This window comes from Orcinus orca, chromosome 8, assembly GCF_937001465.1.
Source record: "Orcinus orca chromosome 8, mOrcOrc1.1, whole genome shotgun sequence".
Classification (NCBI taxonomy): Eukaryota; Metazoa; Chordata; class Mammalia; order Artiodactyla; family Delphinidae; genus Orcinus; species Orcinus orca.
In genome coordinates, this window is record NC_064566.1 from 46,727,865 (window position 1) to 46,747,095 (window position 19,231).

The 19,231-nt window shown below is 40.1% G+C and overlaps 1 protein-coding gene across 1 annotated transcript in view; it reads left to right on the forward strand.

Annotated features, from left to right (window-relative positions):
- The first annotated feature begins 425 nt into the window (after positions 1-425).
- The window catches only part of STK33 (serine/threonine kinase 33), a 178,240-nt gene continuing 159,434 nt past the window's right edge, over positions 426-19,231 (forward strand). Inside the window, exon 1 of the mRNA XM_033404568.2 lies at positions 426-9,135. The gene's annotated coding sequence lies outside the window, so the exon portion shown is untranslated. The remainder of the gene's footprint in view (positions 9,136-19,231) is intronic.

The following is a 19,231-nucleotide window of genomic DNA, read 5'->3' on the forward strand; positions in this document are numbered from 1 at the left end:
AAAGGACATCATTGGGTCCACTGACAAAATTGGAATATGGACAGTAGATTACAGTATTTTATCAATGCTAAATATACTACAGTTGATTGCTGTGGTTATATAATAAATTACCCTTTTTTTAGGGAGTATGCACTGGAGTATTTAGGAGTAAAGGCCATAGTGTATGTAACTTACATTCAAATGGTGCAAAAAATTTTTTATAATTTAAATATGTATATATTTTAATATAATTTATCTACATTGTATTTTTTCAACATATTTATATATTTAATTAGAAAAATATCTAATTAGAAAAAATAGAAAAAATATATACAGGATACAAATAAAGCAAATGGGGTAAAATATTAATAGGTGAATCTGGGTTTAGAGGGTATATGGGTATTCTTTCTATTTTTATTTTCACAACTTTTCTGTAAGTTTGAAATTTTTACCAAATGAAAATTTAAGAAGAGAAAACAATGAATTAAAGGATGGTGATTCCAGGCACCTCCTCTGCCCACCCATTCCTCTTTCCATTATGCAACAGTTCAGAGCTGGTACCCTGCCTTATTTGGGTGTGTCTTCTGTTGTCCTCTTTGCTTCCGTCTTTTCTCTACTGAAAGGATTGTGTTTGGCTTCCGGACTCTGAGGCCGAGGCCTAAGCTGGAGGAGGTGAAATTACTTCATGGCTGGAAAATGCTACTGCTAGCCTCTGTAAGGGGATGTGGAGTGGCAGTGAAGGGCGTTGAGTTTAGTCTCCATCCTCACTCTGGCCTCCAGGAACTGAGTGTGTCTGTGGGGTCAGCTTGTTGGAAGCAATCTGGCTTCGGCTAGGTTTCCCCAGTCATCTTAAAGAGGCATCTGGTATCCAAGGGGCTCAGCTGGGGTGGGTGTGGCAAGAGCCTTGGCAGAATGGGGACAGGGAGGGCTTAGCTATCCTTTCTTTCTGCCTATAGTTTCTTGGAAGTGATACAATCCATTTTCTCTCCTGAGCCTGGAATGCTATACACCCTTGAATCCTCAGGAGTCCTTCCAATCTTCCAACGATTGACTTTGCATTAAATCAGCAAGGTTGGATGTCAGGTAATAGGGAGGTGGAATATTTGCCTCAGGTTTGATCCTGCACTTCTTCCTGAGATGGCTTCTGGTGGTGTTTCCTCTGGCTCCACATCCTTCGCACATGAGTTAGAGACTTCATCCCTCCATCCCCGTGCTGGGACCTGGTCTGCCCTGTCCCTTACCCAGTCAGGCTCATAGGAGAAGGAGGTCAGTCTCTGCAGTCAGCTGGGAAAAATGAGGAGGGTCTGGACTAAAGCTCCAGCTCCCTTTACTCACCTTGTAAGTCAAGCAGGAAGCGGTTACTCCCTCTTATCTGAGCTCTGTAAATGAAGTTCCAGGCTGTGAACTCCCTTAGACATAGCCAAAAGATGTTTGAATGAACCAGTCAAGCTTCCAAATGAATGGTGTTTTTAATCACTGAACCACTGCAAGACTCAGTATTAGTTTTCGTTACTCTTTTGGCCAACTTTGGTAGGAATCCTTGAAGACCGTTGACAGTAATGGCTGTCTTGCACTCACAGGTAAGTGAGGCAGTGAAGCCTAATGGTTAGGAGCACAGACTCTGGACCAGAACAGCCTGGATGGGACTCACACGAACCAGCTGTGTGATCTTGGACAAATCACTCCAGCACACTGTACTTTTGCTTCTTTGTCTGTAAAATAAGGATAATAACAGTACTTATCTCATGGAGCTGTTGTGAGGGTTGAATAAGTTAAAATACAGAAAGCATTTGGAACAGTGCCTGGAACAGAGTTGATGACATTAGGTGAGTGAATATCACCTGTATTTTGTGAAAACTAAGACACCAAGATGCTGGCACTCTCTTGGTCCTTCAGGAAGACTTTTACACGTCAGGACTGCTACCTGGCTGTGACAGCAATAGTAATATGTAATCAATTATGCAACCCAATTTCAAAGAAGTTTAAAAAGTGAAAACAGTGTGGGTTTTAGAATCCATGAAATATAAAGTATTATTTAGTTTTTTTTACTTTACTCTTTAAGTTGAGACATAATTCATATACCTAATATTCACTTTTTAAAAGTGTAAAATTCAATGGTTTTTAGTATATTCACAGGGTTGTTCAACCATCACCACTGTCTAATTTTAGAATATTTTTATCACCTCCAAAAGAAATTCTCTACCTGTTAACAGTCTTTCCCCATTCCCTCTTCCCAGTCCCTGGCAACCACTAATTTACTTTTTCTCTATACAGACTTGCCTATTCGGGACATTTCATATAAATGGAATCATACAAGATATGGCTTTTTGCATCTGGCTTCTTTCACTTAGCATAACGTTTTCAAGGTTTATCCATGTTGTAGCATGTACCTGTTTGTAGCCAAATACAATTCCATTGTATGGATATACCATTTTTTGTTTATTCATCATTTAATGGCCATTTTGGGTTTCCATTTTTGGCTATTATGAATAATGCTTCTATGAACATTTGTATATAAGTTTTTTGTGTGGACATGTAATTCCAATTCTCTTGGGTAGTGGTCATATGGTAATCTATGCTTAATTTTTTTTTAAATTTTATTATTATTTATTTTTGGCTGCGTTGGGTCTTTGTTGCTGTGCGTGGGCTTCCTCTAGTTGCGGTGAGCGGGGGCTACTCTTCGTTGTGGTGCGCGGGCTTCTCTTTGCGGTGGCTTCTCTTGTTGCAGAGTACGGGCTTCAGGCGCCGGGCTTCAGGAGTTGTGGCACATGGGCTCTGGAGCACAGGCTCAGTAGTTGTGGCACACGGGCTTAGTTGCTCTGCAGCATGTGGGGTCTTCCCGGACCAGGGCTCGAACCCGTGTCCCCTGCATTGGCAGGCGGATTCTTAACCACTGCGCCACAAGGGAAGCCCTGTGCTTAATTGTTTAATAAACTGCCAGACTATTTTCCAAAGCAGCTCTACCATTTTATATTCCCACCAGCAATGTATGAAGGTTCCAATTGTTCCACATCATCACCAGCTTATATTATTGCCTGTCTTTTTGATTCTAGCCATCCTAGTGGGTATTAATTGGTACCCCATTATGGTTTTGATTTGCATTTCCCCAATGAAAAATGATATTGAGCATCTTTTTATGTGCTTATTGGCTTTATGTATATCTTCTTTGGAAAAATGTCTTCAAATTCTCTGCCCACTTTTACATTGAGTTATTTGTTTTTTTACTGTTGAGTTGTAGGAATTCTTAATATATTTTAGATACTAGACTGTTGTCACTTATAAGACTTGCACATATTTTTGTCCCATTTTGTGGGTGTCTTTTATTTTCTTGATAGTCTTTTGAAGCACAAGTTTTAATTTGATGAAGTCCAATTTATCTATTTTTTCTTTGGTTGCTTTTGCTTTAGATGCCATATCTAAGAAACCATTGCCTAATCCAAGGTCTTGAAGACTTATAACTGTGTTTTTTCTAAGAGTTTTATTGTTTTAGCTCCTATGTTTAGGTCTTTGATCCATTTTGAGTTAACTTTTGTATATGGTGTGAGGTACAGGTTCAAATATACTCTCTTGCAGTTTCCCTAGCATCATTTGTTGAAGATTATCCTGTCACCCATTGAATTGCCATGGCACCCTTATCAGTTGTTCAATGATGCATGGATTTATTTCTGGACTCTCAATTCTATTCTGTTGTTTTATATGTCTATCCTTATGCCAATATGACAGTCTTGATTACTAAAGCTTTGTAGTAAGTTTTGAAATCAGGAAGTGTGAGTCCTCCAACTTTGTTCTTCTTTTTAACACTGTTTTGCCTCCTCTGAGTTTCTTGCATCTCCATATGAATTTTAGGATCAGATGGTGAATTTCTACAAAAAAGGCAGCTGAAATTTAGATAAGGATTGCATTGAATTTGTAGATCAATGTGGGGAGTATTTCCATCTAAACAATATCAAGTCTTCCACTCTATGAACCATTAATTTAGTTTTGGCATGTACTAACCTGAACTCTATTAGTTTTATCTGAAAAGGGGGCTGGGTCAGACATCCACAGTTGATCAGAAAAACTGAGTTAATTGCTAAATATTTATTTCTTTTTGAGCTGTGGGGATAAGGTACAGTTTTACTTTTGTCAAGGTAGAAGAAGAGAAAAGTGGAAAGACTTTGTATAAATTGGTAGAGCTTACCAATAATCAAAGAGCTATCATTAGGATAAAGTTACATTTTGCATTATACACTTTTCAAAGACATGTCCCCCAATTTAAGAAATCTTAATATAACACATAATGATTTAAAAATATCATAACTTATAGAACAGAAAAAATATGGAGTGATGTTTTTGTGATATAGAGTCTTTTAAAAGTCTTTTGAATAACAGATAAATTGTAATTAATGTGTAAATCAACTGCTTCTTGACTTATGAAAACTGAAGTCCATCTCTTCCCTCCAAGACTTTGGTATTTTTACTAACAGGGTCAACAAACCCTGGAACAAACTATCTAATTGCTTCTATGTTTTGTTATATTGACAGACTTCGATTCTGATCTCTCTTAAATGTCAAGCAATTTGATATTGCATTGTAACAACGACGTTACCATAGAGTGTTTAAGTAAACAGCATATAACACTTGTTGCCAGTGGTGACGTTGATAATTACTGGACTAGAATGAGAGCCGATTGCTGTGCAGTAATGAGCCCTGGAATAGACTGAGCTCCCTTGGCAGTGTCAAGAGTTTGTTGTTCTTAGGAGTCATGGTATTGCAATCCATCACCTCACTGAGAACTGATGACTTCAGACATGGTAACCAGCCGGGATATTTAAGGTAGCTGCCTTGAGCCACTGGAAAACTTCAAGAAACTTTCTGTCTAAGGCATTTACATAAAGGGTTCCCCAAGAAAACCCAGTAGCTCTATGAACATATTGTAGGGAGTTATGTTTTACTTCCTTGTGTAATTTCTCTGATTCTTCCCTATAAATATTGGTGACATTTGCACATCAGAAATGAATATTTGTCTATCTGTCAACCTATCTACCTATTTATCTATCCGTCTATATATCAACATGTTCTACAAAATCTCTTCTTTCCTTCTTCCTGCGCTTCCTTTATTCATTCTTTCATTTACTAATGCCATGGTTTTTTTACTAAATAGCTACTAACTGTCAGCCACTGTTCCAGGTACTGGGAGCAAAGCAATAAACAAAGAGGCTGGGTCCCTACTGTCTTGAAGCTTAACTTCCAGTGAGGGAAGAAAGAAAATAAATCAGCTTGTCTTAGATGGTGTTCAGTGCTCTAGGACAACAAAGTAAAGTAATGTGATAGACTGTGGGAGGGACTACTTTAGATAGGGGGATCAGGGAAGGCTTCTCTGAGGAGGTGGCATGTGAGCTGAGATATAGATGATGAAAAGGAACCAGCCTTGTGGAGGTATGGGGGCAGAGCCTTATAGGCAGAGGAAACAACAAGTCAAAATATCTGAAGCAGCTTAAAATAATACAGTCAATACAATGAAGAAAAAGGGTAGAAATGAGGGAAGAGAGAGAGAACAGAAGAAAGTTGTAACACTGATATGCAAGCAGTAGAGTTTGACAAAATTATTAACGTTGAGCTGCAAATTTGGTTCCTGTCTTCCTAGAAGCGAAGGCGAAAAGGGAAAAGTGATCAATTTCATGGTTTTCTTTCTTTATAAGGAAATCAGTTTTTCAAGGAGAAAAAGATTTTTTTCCCTGACACTCAGGATTGAAATACATTAAGGCATAGAGTGATTGTATGTTAGTGTGGATCCACCCCCACATTTCCCCCAGATGTCCATGTCCTAATTCCTGGAAGCTGTGAATGTTACTTTCTGTGCAAAAAGCACTTTGGAGATTAAGCTAAGGACGTTGGGATGGGGAGATTATTCTGGAATTTCTGGGTGGACCCAATCTAATCATTTGGGTCCTTAAAAGCTAAGAACCTTGGGCTTCCCTGGTGGCGCAGTGGTTGAGAGTCTGCCTGCCGATGCAGGGGACACGGGTTCATGCCCCGGTCCGGGAAGATCCCACATGCCGCAGAGCGGCTGGGCCCGTGAGCCATGGCCGCTGAGCCTGCGCGTCCGGAGCCTGTGCTCCACAATGGGAGAGGCCACGACAGTGAGAGGCCCGCGTACCGCAAAAAAAAAAAAAAAAAAAAAGCTAAGAACCTTCCTAGCTAGAATCAGAGGGAGATGTAACCTCAGAAGCACGGTCAGAAAGATGCAATATTGCTGCCTTTGAAGATGGAGGAAAAGGGCCATGAACCCAAGGGATGTAGGTAACCTCTAGAAACTGGAAAAGGCAAGGAACCAGATTCTCCTCTACTGACACTGATTTTAGTCCAGTGAGTCCTGTGTCAGACTTCTGACTTATAGAACTGCCAGATAATACACTTACATTGTTTAATCACCAAGTTTGTGGTAATTTGTTACAAAAGCCATATAAAACCAATATAATTAGATTCATCTTGGTTGCAATAACAGAAACAACCATTTGAACCAGCATAAGCAAAAGAGTGCATCTTATTTTAAAGATTTGGAATATTACATGGAATTCAAAGGCAGGAATGCAGCTCATTTCAAGAAATAAAATGATCAGGGATGGAAAGCTGTCACAACACTTTTGGTCTCTTCTCTCCTCTTTGTGAATCTCTTTCATCCTTCCTGTTCTTTTCGCATTTTTCCTGCAACTTGGTTTTCTGCATTTCTCCAGGCCACATGATGGGAAGGCATGTCTGTGGATAGCTTCTGACTTTCAATATTACAGCATTCTATGTTTCTATGTTAGCTACCTAGATTTAGAAAAACTAAAATCTCTCAGTCCTAATTCCAAATTCCTGGGAGAAAGATGTGATTGCGTTGGCTCTGGTACTGCTATTGGAGCAATAGACTGTGGACAGGTGGCCTAGTTTGTCTGAGGATTAGGGCTAGTTTCCAGAAAAAGATATCTGGCTATACTGCTGATTTTATATTTTTATTTTAATTTTTTAGATTTTTTTTTTGATGTGGACCATTTTTAAAATCTTTATTGACTTTGTTACAATATTGCTTCTGTTTTATGTTTTGGTCTTTTTGGCCGCGAGGCATGTGGGATCTTACCTCCCCGACCAGGGAGCAAACCCGCACCCCCTACACTGGAAGGTGAAGTCTTAACCACTGGATCTCCAGGGAAGTCCCTATACTGCTGATTTTAAAATGCAACTTGCAACTCATCTAGGGGTCAATAAATCATTTAACGGGTGGAAGCCAGCATTAAAAAGCAATAAAATGCATGTGGAATGGGTAATATTTTATAAGACTTGTTTTAGTTATTAAATGTGTAGGTACCTGTGTACTGGGTGATAATGTAAAACATATTTCTTTTGGTGGATTATCGTCCAAAAAACTTGAAAAACCCTGGGCTGGGCAATATGGTAGGATTCTGCTACTGGGATGTAAAAAACATCATTCTTAAAATAATCCCTCCAGTAAATTCAGAGGTGTCATGCGTATCTTTTTTTAATAGCATCTCAATATAAGCAGATGGCATAAGGGTAAAGCATGACTTGGTAGAGACAATTTTGTAAGGGTGAAAAAAAGTGGTACAAACAGCTTTTTGATGGTCTGGCTTAATTCAGGATAAAACATAGCCCAGTGGTTCCCAATCTAGCTTTGTATCAAGCTCATATGAAGATCTTTTAAAAATGGTTTCATGAGATTTACTTAATCAGAATTTCTGGAAGCGTGTCCTGTGAATCTGTATTTAAACACAAAGCAAAACAAATAGAACTCCCCGGATGTCTCTGATATGTAGCAGGTTTGGAACTCACTTGACCCAGAGACTATGTAGAGGAGGGGGTCATCTGCATGCCTTTCAAACAATTCTCCGGAACTGTAGTTTCTCTCCACCAGGCTTTTCACAGGCATGAGAAAGTGGACAGTTCAAAGTTATTTCTTGGTAAGGCTGTGGAGTGTAAGACTACCTAGCTGCTGACTAAAGGCAGATCCACACACTTCACAGCTCAGTGAAGCAGATGGTAGAGTTTATCTTCTTTTGTCGGACATTGTGGCACTAACACTCATGTTTGGATAGAGGCAGGGTTGGGGGAGAGAGACAGAAAATTCTTGCAGGCTATTCCAGACCCTTGTTAGACAACAGTTCTGTACTTCTTCAAAACAAAGTCTGGCCAATACCCCAAAGTTCTAGAGTACAGGACATGGTGGGGATTATTTTTGTGATCGGAAAATTTGCAAAACTGAAGTTACCGGTTGCTTACCACGGCCATTATGAGTTTTCAGATGAAGCTGACAGGAGGAACCCGTTGCCAAAGGTGGACTTCTACCTCTAAGCAATAAAATGAATCGACCTGCTGTACCAAGTTCTTGGCTATTAATCAAATAAATTTTAGAGGACATCTGCCTGAATAATTAGGCTAGTATCTGGAGAGTTGAGCCCACCTCTCGTCCCCCCACCCCCGCGGCAGCTGCTAGAGAGCAAGACCCGTGTCCACAGAAGCCATTCCTAGTTCAGGTCAGAAATACATTAGCATACAGCTGGAGCCCGCATTTCTAGCCTCTATTGCAGGGGGGCACGCATTCAGATGGTTCCACGGAGATTTGTGGCTAAAACATATTCCTGGTAATTGTCATTTGATCTCTCAAGAGCCTTCTCAGCGCCTCCGTGGGGACAAACACCCTGCACTCCGGGGGGCTTCCCCCCAGCACTGATACTCATTTCCCTTACTTTTAGGCCAGCTCGGAACCCAATGCAGTGCGAGGCTTACAGCCCCAGCTCCAACCAGCTGGACCACGAGGCCTCGGGCCTGAGCGAGAATACTAGCCTGGACATCACCTCAGTAGTGTGATATGACTGTTATAAAGTGTAACAGGTCTGCTTCTCTGTCCCCGAGACAGGCTTCTCAGGTCCATCGCTAAGAGGAGCTGCTCGCGGGAACGCCTCCGAACGCACCTGGGAGAACCCTCCTCGCCAGCCCCGCCGCAGGGAGAAGGGCTTCGCGCCAAGCCGACGCGCTTTGTCCCAACGCGGCCCCCGTCCACCTCCCTAAGGCTGCCCCGCCGGCCGAAAAGTTTCTCCACGTGCGGAATTCCGGACTTGGCGACCACCAGCGCGGAGTGTGCGCGCCAGTTGGGAGCCAGCCCGCCCGACGGCCTGGGTGAGTGGCCCCTGGCGTTGCGGTGCAGGGCGGACCCCGCGGAAGTGGGCGGGAGGCTCCGGGGTAAAGCCGACCTGGCCGTTGCTATGGCAACGCGCAGGCGAACGGGCAGCAGGGCCTCCGTTGACCAGTCGGCCGGTGGCCCCCGCCGTCCCTTCCTAGTGTTTCCCGGGGCCCAGACGTTGGGACCTCATTTCCCCCTGAGTCGGTGTTTCGGGTGGTCCCTGGCTGCCCGGTTCATCTCCACCTTCTCACCTCGACCCCACCTTGGGACGTGAACCTTTTTGAAATTTAAAGCGAATTTACTCTAGGGTAAGTGTAACACATCCTTAAAAGTTCTGAAGTTGCATTATTTTTTTGTTTTTTTGTTTTTCCTTTCTCTCTTTTTAATTTCCTAGAGCCTGGCACCTAGTAGGACCTCATTATTTGGTAGTTCTTACAGCACTTAGTGTAGTTGCTTGCACACAGTGGATGGCACATTTGAGGAGATAGTATGGCGTAAGAGCAGCCTCTGTGTAGACAGGTAATTTAAGCGCTCCACCTCAGTTTCCTCATCCGTAAATGCAGACCACATTTTCTCACCAAGTGTCGTGGGCTCCAAGGAGCCTGTATGTGAGACTGCTTTGTGAACAGTAATTATCAAGCACTTGGGGTTTAGTTGTAACGGGTGTTTACATGCTGCACGTGGTTTGATTCCTCCTGTCCCATATCACCAGGCAAGGGGGACCTTCTCTTTTGTCTAACCACCAAACAGCTCCAGTATTCAACCAGAAAATGGGGTCCTGCATTGGAAGAGGGCTCTGCCAATGGAAATAAACACCAGCAGGTTTTGAACCTAAACTCTTCTTGTTTTAGACACTCTTACAGGCTCCCCCGCTTCAAATTACAGCTGCTATGCAGATGCCTCACATATTTAAATCTCTAGCTCATGTAAATCTCTAGTGAATCACAACACCATCCATTTAGTTTGCAAGCCAGAAGTCTTGGACACTCTTTCTGTGTGGAAATCATCATCAAGGTCTGTTTATTTTACGTTCGAACCAAACTCAATTCCATCCACTTCTTTCTGTCTCTACCACTGTCACCCTGGACCAAGCTGCCATTGTCTCTTGCCTGGTCTCCTGTTGTAGCCTCCAAACTGGTCTAAAGGTATTCACCCTATCCTTTCAGTATTCTTGTCTGTTCTTTGCCCTGTAGCAAGACTAATCTTTTGAAAATTAAAATTTCATTACGATACCCTTCTTCTGCCCCCCTGCCGCTTAAAATCCATGAGGATTTCTTATCACTCTTAGGATAAAAGTACGACTCTTTAATGTGGCCGATAAATTGGATGGCCATATATTTTATCATATAGACCAGGATACCTTTGAGAGTAAAAGAGAGTGCTATTATTTACACTGGGACTGTTCTTAAGGCAAACTGGGACAAATGGTTACTCCACCTATAAGGTCCTGTAGCATCTACCTCCTCTCTAGCCTTATCTTACACTAGGCTCTCCTGGTTCTCTGTGTTCCAGTTACACTGACTGAATCCTTTGTCTCCATTTTCCCTCCTACTGCAGGGCCTTTGCGCATGCTCTTCTCCTTCCAGGCATGCTCTTCCCTCTTCTCGTTAACTCTTGCTCATTCTTCACTTCTCAGATCAGATGGTTCCTCAGGAAAACTGCCACTGACCAGTCTGTCTAGGACAAGCCCCCTTAGGGTATAGGCTCTTCTGACACCAGTTATCTGTCCTTAGTAGCATTGTCCCAATTTTAATTTTGTCTGTGTGTCTGACACATAGTATGTAGTTAATAAATACTTAAATATTTTAATTATAAGAATTTCCCCATGCCATTAAACAGGCTCTCAAAATAACCATGGTGGTTAAGAGCACAGACTCCAGAGCCAAGCAGATGCATAGATTTGAATTTCAGCTCTGCCACAATTCCTTATATGAAACTCGTGGGGCTATCTGTGCTTTAAAATTCAGAATTTTTCAGATTATAGAAAGACAACATTGTGTATAAACTGCATCCCTTCTAGTGGGGTCTGGGGCAGCAGTCTGTAATCAAATGCAGTAAGTTTTCTTTAGCAAGATAACTTCTCTCAAAGTGGGGTAAGTAAAGACTATACATACTTTTGCTTCAGTTCAGGTCAGGTTTTGCCAACAAATGAATTTGCCACAAATTTATGAGAACACGTGGTGTTCAGAGCTTTTTGGATTTTAGAATTTCAGAAAAGGGCATGTGAGTCTGTGCTGGTGTAACCTTGAACCAATTACATAACTTCTCTGTGCCTCCGATTTCTCAACTGTGAAATGGAGATGATACTAACACCTACATACCTCACAGTTTCCATTTATGTTGTTGGAGGAGTGAATGACTGAATACATGTTAACTGCTTAGGACAGTCAGTGGTCCTTAATCAGTGCTATAGAATAGTCAGCTCTTACTATATCATTTTTATTGGCTCCATAATAATCCACACTGTGGACAAAGCATACTTTATTTGCAGTTTACTTACTGTTGGATAGTTACATTTCACGTACAAAAATGTAGAGATGAATATCTTTATACTTAAATCTTTTGACTAGATTTTTGATTACTGAAGATCAATTCCTAAAAATGACATTGCAGGGTCAAAGGGCAGAGGAATGCTCTTCACACATGCTGCCACCATTAGAAAGAGTATACCAGTTTACCATCCTGCTATCAGTTTTATGACACCTGTGTTAGCATTATTATTTTTTAAAAAATCTTCACAAATTTCACAGATTAAAAATAGTACCTCATTTTAACTCACATCTTCCATTATTAATGTGTTACAGCATTAAAAATCTTATTAGCTATTAGATTGCCTGCGCAAGCTCTTTGATGGTTTTTATATTGGAGTCTCAGTTTTTTTCTTAATTGTTTAATTGTTTGATTTCTGCCTCCCTAGTGCAGGCAGAAGCCAATATGTTGGGCTTTGGCTGGAATTAGTTGGATAAGGTATCCCTGGAGCCTGGGGTGAGTTGTTACTTGCCTGCAGGTTACAGAGCAATGTAGAAAGCAGTGTTTCAGAGGCTGGATCTTGGGGAAAATCTGAAATCAAGATCAGGCTGTTTATCTGAATCTCCTGGCTAACAGGGCTGAGAAGAAAAAGGGCATCCGGGTAGGAGGCAAAGGACTAAGGCAGAAGAAAGGCACAGTGATCCTGAAAGCTGGGAGAAAGAAGCTGTAACCTCTTTTTTTTGGTAGGGACCTAGCAATTTCTTGTACGGATGAGGAGGGGAATGCGGGACAGGGTAGGGGGCACTTGTCTTGGCCAGACGCTGATTTGTGTGAACTTTTTATAGAGTAAGAATATTATCCCTTGCTTGTCATATTGGGGCATTTCTCCTACAGTTGCCTTTTCTTTTAATTTATGATGGCTTTTCATTTATAGAAATTAAAACAATTTTATGTTGTTTACTTGTTAACCTTTTCTTTTTTGATTCATTGCTTTTTATGCTTAGAAAGTCTTTTCATGCAGAGACCAGTTAACAAACTACATTTTCTTTAAAAATGTTATTTTGTGAAGTCAGCAAATCAAGGAAGAGTTAATGAAAGTGAGAGAGAATTGAGTAGTGTGATTTCCAATAAAAAACCTAAAAGATGATGATGTAAAGGGTGATACTCATGTCATCTTTATGTCTCCTTGAAGATGGAAGAAAAGAGCTTATACTGCTGTAAAAGAAACTGACGAAGACTTTTTCTGACAGTCTGTCATAGATCGTGAACTTGTAGAATGGTATCCTTAGAGACTTTCAGAAGTGTCCTGAAAGAGGAAAAGATGTGATCTCTGAAGAGATTTTCTACTTCTTTTACCCATCTGATGATTCTATATAGTATTTCAAGCACCCACAGTTGTTACATTCTGAGAAATTATTTCCCTGTTTTTAAAAGAGGCTTAAAAAAGGGAAAATGTAATGTAGAATTAATTGCTGACCTTCTAGGCATTGGTAAGTTAGTGTGCTTTAATATGTGCTTCAGAAAGAACTTCCCTTCCTCCTGAGCTCCAATAGGGATCAATGAGGTGAATTGTGTTTTGCTTGATCTGTCTTAGGGTTCCAGAATGTGAAGAGTAAACAACTTATTATTAAACTGTATCAATATATCTTTTTCTTAGTTTATTAACTAAAATAAATCTTAGGGTGCATGAAAGATTAACCACCTCACAAATTTCTGCAGTTTTATTAACCCGAAGTTGTTTTATTTCAGGAAGGTTTGTAAGATGAGAGGCAGTAACTTTTAGAATTAATCAGAATATCCTTTCTACTTATGATAGACTAATTATCTTTCTTAATAACCATTGACTTTTCAGTTTGACTCTCAATAAGGGTGTGGTATAACATCAGGAATAAAGCAAGAAAAAAACAACTTTATTAATGAAGATAAGTTGATTTAGAAATACTGCTACTGTTTGCCTTAGTATTTGATCTAAGTTATGTAGTAGATATTATTAACTATATAAACATTATTCAACAAGTATTTATTGGGTGCCTACGATGTTCCAGGCATAGTTCTAGAATATTGTCTTATGTTTTTACTTTTACATTGTATGTGTACAAAGTTTGCTTGTGATTCAATATTCTTGACATGAACTGTGTTCACCTGGAAAAACTGGTCATTTGGACTCACACATTCATTCAGAGAATCTGAGAAAAGCCTTATGGAAGATGTTCATCCAGTCTCTAAGGTTGAGATGCTGGTAATTGAAAGTTCTACTCTGTTACTTTGTCGTTATCATGGTGGAATGCTTGTCTGCAGTGACAGAGCTTGCTGGGAGAGAATCCATTTACCATTTACCAAAGGCAGTGCGTCTGAGGCTCAGTTTCTTATACTTGAATTCTTTCAAGTCTGTTTGCTGTCAGCAAATCTAACATAGAGGCTCTTATATCTGCTCCAGGGAGCTCAGCTTACAACCAGCTGAGATATTGGGAAGAAAGCAAATATTTATCCTTGGATGTTTTTCATGGAATCAAATTAATTTTTCCTCTCAATCTTCTTTATGTTGGTGTGCAGTTTATGGCAATAAAATGCAATACTTCTCATATTTGTTATTATGAAAGTAAACACCAATGTCCAGCAGTGATTTTCAAGTTAACTTAATTGCTTTTCTGTTTTATCTCTTTGATGGTACATGTTATAATGTGTACACTTAGCTCATTTTTATACTTGCAGCTCACCTTTTTTTATTGAGATATAATTAACATACCATATAATTCATCCTTTTAAAGTGTAAAATTAAGTTTTCAGTATATCACAAGGTTTTGCAATCATCACCACTATCTAATTCTAGAATGTTTCATTGCCCCCAAAAAAGAAACCCCACATCCGTTAGCAGTCATTCTTCATTCTCCCCTCCCCCAGCCCCTGGCAAACACTAATCTACTTTCTTTCCCTATGGATTTGCCTATTATTATGGACATTTTATATAAATGGAATCATACAGTATGGGCCCTTTTGCATTTGGCTTCTTTCACTTAGCATGATGTTTTCAAGCATCATTTCTGTTGTAGTATGTATTAGTCCTTCATTCTTTTCTGTAAACAAATAAAATTCTATCATATGGATATACCACATTGTTTTTATCCATTCCTCAGTAGATGGCAATTTTGGTTGTTTCTTCTTTTTCTTTTTTGCTGTTATGAATGATGCCGCTATGAATATTTGTGTGTAAGTTTTTGTGTGAACATATCTTTTCATTTCTCTTGAGTATATATCTAGGAGTAGAATTGCTGGTCATATAGTAACTCTATGTGTGACTTTTTGAAGACTGCCAAACTGTTCAAAGTGGTTGCACCATTCCCATCAGTAATGTATGAGGAGTCTTTCCATACCATCCCCAACCCTTTATTATTGTCTATCATTTTGATTATAGCCATCTGAGTAGGTGTGAAGTGGTACCTCATTATACTTTTGATTTGCATTTTCCTGATGACTAATGATGTTGAACATCTTTGGCCATTTGTATATCTTCTTTGGAGAAGTATCTATTTAACTCCTTTATTTTTTTAATTTGGATTCTCTTTTTATTCTTGAGTTGGAAGAGTTCTTTATATGTTCTGGATATTAGACCCTTATCAGACATATGATTTGCAGACATTTCCTCCCATTCTGTAGGTTGTCTTTTTGCTTGCTTGGTAGGGTCTTTTTTTTTTTTTTTTTGGCCTCCTCGCCCTGTGGCATGTGGGATCTTAGTTTCCCGACCAGGGATTGAACCCACGCGCCTTGTAATGGAAGCACGGAGTCTTAACCACTAGACTGCTAGGAAAGTCCCTGGTAGTGTCCTTTGAGGAACAAAAGTTTTAATTTTATGAAGTTCAATATATCTGTTTTTACTTTGGTCGTTTGGCTTTAGATGACATATCTAAAAAACTATTGCCTAATTCAAGGTCAGATTTACTCATATGTTTTTTTCCTAAGAGTTTTGTGGTTTTAGCTCTAGTATTTAGGCCTTGATCCATTTTGAGTTAATTTTTATATATGTGTGATGTAGGTGTCCAAATTAATTCTTTTGCTTGAGGATAACCAGTTGTCCCAGGACCATTTGTTGTATACCTCACGTTATTTGTTTAAGTCAACTTGTGAGTCATGTTTTGGGGAAACAAAATTTGGCTGATTCCTTGTCACCTCAGTTAGATGCCACCATCCTACACAGAAGACATTCTAGGCAAAGAAATACCTGTATTGCTAGTTAGGACTTTGGTTACCATTTGTATGTAGGCTTATAACTTGGTGAATAGGCTTGCAGGGGATGTGTAAGCTTCAGGGCTGCTTCCCCCTCTAATCTAAGGCCTCTCAGGTAGACCCACATAGCTCTCTCCTTGCCATCATTCCTCTGAATTATAACTTGATTGCCTCTTGACCTGTTGGGGAACGGGAAGAGTAAAAGAGGCGTTGGAGAGGCCCTTTATAAGCTGGAGAGGTCCTACAATTTTCCTTCCAGACTCATGGGAGGAACATGGGAAGAGTTGTGAACCTTTCGACAAGGAAAAGAGGGGTATTCTCAAGGGAAGGTAGAGCTTTTTCACCTCTTCATACTTCCCATTGAAAGCTCTACCCTCTGGAATCATGACCTGATTGAGCCTCGGCTTGTTTCAGAGCTCCTTTTCCTTGGAATGGAGTGATAGGGAAGGGAGAATTGTGTTTCTCCCAGGGATTCATGTGTGCAGTGTGGGAAAAGATTAGGATTGGGGTCAGGCTCACCTGAGTTCAAATTTTGTCTCTGCATCTCTATCTTTGGTTTCTTTATCTGTAAAATGGGGATTATAATCCCAATTTCCCAGGATTATTATGAAAAACAAATCAAATATCATATATAAAGTGCCTAACAAATTTGTAGCTCCTCAATAAATGCTAGTTTCCCTTTTCTCTTTTCCAAATCTGGGAAATTTGTATAAGTACAGTTTTTTAAAACTCCTTAGAATCTTAGCACTGGAAGGGACCTTCATACTCATGACTATATCACTTTGCTGAATCTGTCAAAGCTCTTTTCATGTTTATTCACTTGATTTGGTTTTTATTGGTCACTTCGTGTGTTTCAGGCACTGTTCTCTGTATGTCTGTCATTAGTCAGTAGAGAAGAGATAAAAGACATACATGAGACAAAGCCTGGCACATGATTGTCACCTTACTTATCCTACTTCCCTACATTTGATTCATTCACTTACTAAATTAAGAGCCAGACTATGCTAGATTCTTGGAATATGAAGATACAGTCTTTGAGAGCTTACAGTCTGTTTTGGAGGGAAGCAAACCAAGAAATGATCATATCCCATGGGAGGTGCTGGAAGAGACACATGGATTGGTGCTATCGGATCTGGAGGAGAGTACTCCCTGGTCTGCTTGGGGCAGTCAAGGGAGGATGAGCAGAAGGGGAAAGGAATCTGAGGCCGGATGAACAGCAGGCCCAAAACCCTGGAGGTGGGGAAGAGTGTAGGTCTTTAAGGAAGCTGATATCCAGGGGAATAGTAGAAGACAATGACTGACAGGCCAGCAATGCCCAGCTTTACAAAGAGCCTGTTATGCTGGGCTGAGATTTGAGGTCAGTTTGGATGGAGAAGACAGAAGCATAATTCGTAGTTAAGAATTAACAACTGTCTTGGCTTTATTCTTCTTATGTTAAGCCTAGCTTAAAAAATTCCTTTTCTTTGTCTTTTGTCTTTAGCATTTCCCCCAAGCATCTAATATTTTGGGCTTTTGCCATCCTGCTTCTCTTGTTATAGCATTCTGCCACTTTAATATCATCCTAGGTTACTTGCCTGTCTACTTTGGGATTATGACCTTATCCTCATGGAGAGCTCCCTCTGTGGCTATATACTCTCTGGAGGAGTCTCTGTCCTGTTTGCCCCAGGGCTTAGTCAGAAACAGGAAAGACCCATTAGGTTGGCTGAGACCTAGTGGAGAGAGCGCTATTGGAGAAAGGCCAGGTATAGGGGAAGGCCCCTGAACTGGAGGTGCTGTCCCCTGGTGTTTCTGATGTTGGCATAGTCATAGCCTCTCTTCTGATCTTCTTCCATAGTCACTTACTGATTGGCTCTGCTCCAGGGCTGTGTCTCTCAGGTCCCTCTTGCTTGGCTTATGCAGAGTAACTGAGGGGTTGAAGAGTGGGGCTCAAGAGGCTTCATCTTGTTGGGGGCAGCCTCCTCCCGATAGCCACTCATTTATCCCCTCAAGACACAGTCTGAGCTGGCCCGTCAGACATGAAAGAACATGTCTGAATTTCCAGAGGTCACTTATATAGGACTTTGTTCTGAGATCCTCCCTATATTATAAGTCATTGAAGGAACTGGCCTTGGAAAGAAGATTGGTTAGGGCGGGAAGGGAGGGTATGACAGCTTCTTTCAAGTATTTGAAGGGTTGTTCAAGTATAGAAGACAAGGTACCAGATTTTGGTCTTTAATTTTGGTCCTCCTTCTTACTAGCATTTTTTTTTCATCTAAATTCCTTTCAGCCTAAAATAATTCTGTGATTCAATAAATGAAGCAGGCAGTGACTATACTGATTAGATCAATAGATTCTGGAGGCAGATTGAGTGGCAGTGTTTTAGCTTTCTGAGCTCAGCCACTAGTGAATTGAAATGGTAATAGCTGTATTTATTATACTCAGAATTGAATAAGTAATTAATAAGCCATTCCTTAGCCCCATATTATCTCTCTTTTACAGACTAATTTTTTTCAATAGGATTTTCTTAATTGTATCAAATGTTTCATTCCTAGAATGCTTAACATGTCTGATTCGTATAATCTCCAGGGAAACTAAACAGTCTTAATTACATCCAGTATTTTGATTTCATTTGATTCTTTAGATGAGATTAAAAGTAATTTATTTTAAAGGCTATGACTATATATAACCGTGCTTATTGCAAATTTAGAAAGTTTTGGTCATATTACTTTAGCATTACCAGTTCTCAGGTAATTTAGGTTGTGGACTAGCACATAGCGTGGTTTAATTTCTTTCAGAATGAATAGCTTGATGATACTCTATTTTAAACTCCACCCCCCCCCACTTTTCTCATCACTGTTTTTGGATAGCATTTATTTATATTTTCTGTTTATCTAGCCATTTCCATTGTATACGTTAAGACTTGCTCCCTAGGAAGCAGAGGGTTCTTTGGTTTGACTCTTTCCCAAATATCTATTTCCTAGTGAATAAATGTTGGTAATAATTTGTGGAGTATGATTTTTAGTTCTAGATGCCATTTTTTAATAGAGATACTGGCAAATTGAATTTCACCAAGAGGAGACTGAAGTGCCTGGGATGGTTAAGGGTCTTTAAATGATATGAAGGACAGCTTAGGGTATTGGGGATGTAGAAAAGATGCCTAGCCTCTAGGAAATATGACCAGGGGGAACATGTTCATTTCCTTCATATCTAGAACACAGAGACCTGTTAAAGATGGGCTAGGAATATCTGTAAGAGCAGACTAGGTACTACCTGACAGGAGGATTTATAGGGAGATAATTTTGGCTTGATATGAGGAGAAACATCCTGTCACTGGAGTCTGATGAAATGAGCTTCTTGGGGAAAGTAAAGAATGGGCTCCCTGTCGTTGGAAAACTTATAACAATGTCCATGTCAGCATCCATT